Source organism: Herpailurus yagouaroundi, unplaced genomic scaffold (assembly GCF_014898765.1).
Source record: "Herpailurus yagouaroundi ecotype Mexico unplaced genomic scaffold, PumYag 186, whole genome shotgun sequence".
NCBI lineage: Eukaryota > Metazoa > Chordata > Mammalia > Carnivora > Felidae > Herpailurus > Herpailurus yagouaroundi.
Genome location: NW_024412417.1, coordinates 17,023,023 through 17,028,084, shown reverse-complemented (window position 1 = coordinate 17,028,084; position 5,062 = coordinate 17,023,023).

Genomic DNA, 5,062 nt, shown 5'->3' with positions numbered 1-5,062 from the left:
CAGTCTACTTTACTGAGTCCAGGGATTCCAAATGCTAATGTCATCCAGAAACACCTCACAGACACGCTGAACAATATTTTATCTAGGTGCATCACAACTCACTCAAATTGACACATAAAATTAACCATCGCTGTCAGTGTGGAGCCTGATTAGGATTCCCTCTCTCTCCCTTTCTCTCTGCCCTTCCCCTACTTGCGCTTTCTCTCTCTCTCAAAAATAAATAAATAAACTTAAAAAAAAAGTTGCCAATCAATTCATGGTTATAGGAACAACAAAACAAAATTCCAAACTGTTCTTATGCTCAACATCCCAGGCTTCAGTGAGTCCTTCCTTTGGTTCACAGCAGCTGGAGAGGGAAAGAACGTTGCCCATCCTGTCCAGCCTGCCAACCAGCTAGTAACGCCACTGATAGATCACTCCTCTCTGCCTTGCCTCCCCCAGGATCTCACTGTGGGAATCTCTTCCTGATCTGTTAGATGTTCATAGGCAGCTCTATCAGTTGGTGCATGGTCGTAGCAAGTTTTCTGTTCCTAGGATTACTATCAGTTGATCATGTAAACTTACTTTCAGCAGAAATGAGAGGAAAAGTCACAGCTTCTTTCCTTCTAGATCACCATCTCACTTATAAATTTGGGTTTTAGGGGCACCTGGGTGGCACAGTCGGTTAAGCGTCCGACTTCAGCCAGGTCACGATATCGCGGTCCGTGAGTTCGAGCCCCGCGTCAGGCTCTGGGCTGATGGCTCAGAGCCTGGAGCCTGTTTCCCATTCTGTGTCTCCCTCTCTCTCTGCCCCTCCCCCGTTCATGCTCTGTCTCTCTCTGTCCCAAAAATAAATAAACATTGAAAAAAAAAATTTAGGTTTTATTTTCTCCTTTGCAATTTCCTTCTTCTCCAAGGGTCACCACGCCGCCCCTCCACCATGATATAGTCATTTCTGTTCTTTGGTTCTTCAAAGGTATGATGGGTTAGTGGACAGGGCAGTCTTAGAATCAGACAGATTTGGATTTGAATTCCAGTTTACAACTCTTATTAGCCACTTGGTCTTTAAAAATAACTTAGACTTGGTTTCTTCTATGGCAGAATAATAACAACAATCCAAATTTCATAAGGTTTTGGGAGTATCAAATGAGATAAATATCTATTAAAACTCTGGCACATAATTGGCATTCAATACGTATCGAGCCCCTATGGAAAATTCTCTCTTTCTGTACAAACTCCACATACTCTTCTGCAATTATCTCCTCCTTCCAGTGAAAACAGCAGAGTCAAAACTATTTGCTAGTCCTTGCTTTGGACTCTTCAGTGCAATAAAAATAATTAGGAATTAATTTATTTAGCAAGTATTTAATGTGTAATCCATGCACACTGCATTGCACTGGGGATAGTATAAAGAAATTTAAGAAACAGCTTCTCCTTTCTAGAAGAAGCATCACATCTATTTGGGTAGATCAGAAATGAAACAGCAAAATACCAATTCAAAGTTATATATAATAATTGAAAAAATGAGTGTGGAATTTTTGTTGTTGTTGTTAAACTAGAGATCTCAGTGTAGGAATATTTGGAGAAGGGCTTTTGGAACTAGCTGAGATCTAACCACCTACCAAAGGAGGCTTATGATAAAATGATTCCACAAGACTATTTCTGTTTCTGTTTCCACAGCTTGCTGTTTTAAAGTATTCTATGTTTGATATTCTGAGTATTTTCTTCAATTCCCTTCATGACAAAATCAAAGGATTGCTTCATAGAGGTGAGGTGTGGTTTAATTATATGGGAAAATAATCATTTTAACTATGAGAGAAGAGATTATTTTAAAGACTGTTTTAAGTTTTATAAAAGGCAAGAGGCTATCGTAGTTAGACACATAATAGCTTCTGAATAACATTTTTCAGATAACTATTTTCAAATGAAGTTATTTAATATTATAGGTTAGAAAGTATCAGGTTTTAATGATATAACTGTAATTCCTCTTTGATGTATGAATTTGTCCACTCAAAAAATGCTAGTAAGTATCTTTCATGAATTAGAGATAGCCCCTACCCTCCTGAAGCCTATGTTTTAGTGAGAAAGATAGGGATCTACGCGCAAATGTGTGGCTAAATAATCACAAGTTTTGATGAATGATAATAGAGGACAAGAATGGGTACTGCATGAGAGAGAATAAAAAGAGAGACTAAACTTAGATTTGGGAAAGGGTAGGGGAAGGCCACTAGGAGAAGTGACTGGTACAGTAAACCCAAAGAATGAGCAGGACTTAGCTAGTGAAGAATACTTAACAGTGAAGGGGGGAAGAATTCCAGGCACAGGGAACAGTATGTGCAAAGGTGCTGAAGTTAGAAAGAGCTCAGTACAATGTTTCAAGACACTTACAAAGGCTGCTTAGCTAAGCACACAAAGAGCAAGGAGGAGAAGTATGAGACGAGTGTGAGGAGGGTCTAGGAGACCAGAGCAAGGGGTTTGAGTTTTATTCCAAATAAAAGAGGAAGACATTGAAAGTCAATAGTTCTCTTTACATAGTAATTGTTACATGATAGCATGTAATAAATATAACCTAGTAGCATACTGTCTGGTTCTCAGCAAGTGCAAATAAATTAGTATATCATTATCAACATGATCATGGATTAAAATAAAGTGGATTAAATCTGAGAAGTCAGTTCTAAGAGGAATTTGTTAAAATTTTGTATTGCTATTCCTGAGCCCCTGAATTCTACATGTTAATATGAACCCTAGTTAAAACTGAGTCTTAGGGAACTGGCTCCTAGACACTCCAGCATCCTTAAACGTCAATGCCATAAAGATGCCAGGACTACTCAGTAAATCAAGAAATTATTTTTTTGGGGGGGGGCACCTGGGTGGCTCAGTTGGTTAAAGCATCTGACTCTGGATTTTGGCTCAGGTCATGAACTCACAGTTTGTGAGTTCAAGCCCTGCACTGGGCTCCTCTCTGAGTGTCTAGAGCCTGCTTGGGATTCTCTCTTCTTCTCTCTCTGCCCCTCCCCTGCTCTCTCTCTCTCTCAAAATAAATAAACTTTTTTTTTAAAAAAAGAAAATTTTTCCAATGGTAGTATCAACTCTTAAAATACTTTGAGAGTATATTTCTCGAATTTCAAAAAGTTGAGTACTGTGATTATCAACTATACACACACACACACACACACACACACACACACACACACATATATTTAACACATACTATGACTTAGGTACTTGAGCTACAAAAGCATATAAGTAACAGCCCTGGGGGAGTTTGGAATCTGAAGGATCAAAGTTAAAAATGCACATGAAAAGATAGGACCAGATTGGTGCATTGCAGGAATTCAGACAGGAGGTATCACCAAGAATGGAAATAGTCTGAAATTTCTTTCTACAAGCAGATAGATGAGCTTAGAGTTGAAGAGAGAGCAAGTCCTTCAAACAATTCAAGGGAATGTCCCTAAATATATGCGATGTTATTTCACTGTAAGATATTAAAATATTGGTGCCAAATGCATTATTCACAGAAATGAGTCTCCTCCCTACACCTTTTGTCAGTGAGAAAATCTGAAATTGGAGAAATTCACCCAGATCTGATTAATTAACTCAACACTTAACTCAAATTCCACACTTTCATTAGAAGCAGCAGCAAACCTGAGATCTATTTTAGACCCAATTTTAGCATTAATAAAGACAGATTCTTCCAAAAATGACTTTTTAGAAAGGGCACAGCAATAATACTTCATCAAATACTAGTGTTGTGTTTATAGCCACAGAATCATTTAACAGGTTTGATTTTGCTTCAGTTTTGTGCAACTTGTGTTAAATTTGGTGGAGTTTTTCTCTTAAGTTCCTAGATAGTAAATTCATAAATTGATGTTACCTCAAAATTTTAATTTTGACTTGCATTTTGAGTTTGCTCCATATAAGTAAGTATACTTTCACTCTAATTTTTCCAAGATTACTTTTTCAAGTTCCAAGAGGAGTCACCTTCTTCAGGATCTACTTTATTCATTCCCTTACAGAATTTGCTCGGACATATCTAGGGAGTGCTGTCTGCCAGAGAAAGTATGAATTGTCCATGGGAAACATTTGACTTTTTAAGAAACACACTCAGAGTGGGGCACTTGGGTGGCCCAGTCAGTTGGGCATCAGACTCTTGATTTCGGCTCAGATCATGATCTCAGGGTTTGTGGGATCAGGGCCCACGTGGGGCTCTGTGCTGACAGCGTAGAGCCTGTTTGAGATTCTCTTTCTCTTCCTCTCTCTCTCTGCCTTTCCCCCACTTGCACTCTCTTACTATCTCAAAATAAATAAACGTTAAAAAAAAAAGAAACAGGGGGCGCCTGGGTGGCGCAGTCGGTTAAGCGTCCGACTTCAGCCAGGTCACGATCTCGCGGTCCGCGAATTCGAGCCCCGCGTCGGGCTCTGGGCTGATGGCTCGGAGCCTGGAGCCTGTTTCCGATTCTGTGTCTCCCTCTCTCTCTGCCCCTCCCCCGTTCATGCTCTGTCTCTCTCTGTCCCAAAAATAAATAAACGTTGAAAAAAAAATTTTTTTTAAAGAAAAAAAAAAAAAGAAACAGACTCAGAGCTTAGAAGAGTCAACCTGTGTTCATTCCATATTTTAACATCAGTAGACAATTTTTAAGAGCTCTTCAGGTTTATATAAGAACTTTACAAGAGCAGAAAGTACAGACAATTCCCATATGGCTTCTCATCCTTCCCGTCTCACAGTTTCCTTCATTATTACCTTCTTGCATCACTGTGATGCCTTTGTTACAATTGATGAGCCAGGATCGTTACATTATTATTACCTACTTGTTGATGTTGTATATTCTATGGGTTTTGGCAAATGTCTGACACATATCTGCCATTACAGTGTCATACAGAGTAGTTTCACTGCACTAAGCAGCCTTGTGTTCCACCCATTCTTCCCTTTCTCCTTCCTTCAAATTCCTGGAAATTGCTAATCTTTGTACCGTTTCCATATTTTTGATCTTTCCAGAATGTCATGTAGTAGGCATTACATAGTATATAGCCTTTTCAGACTGGGTTTTTCACTTGGCAATATATTTCAGTTTCCTCCATGTCT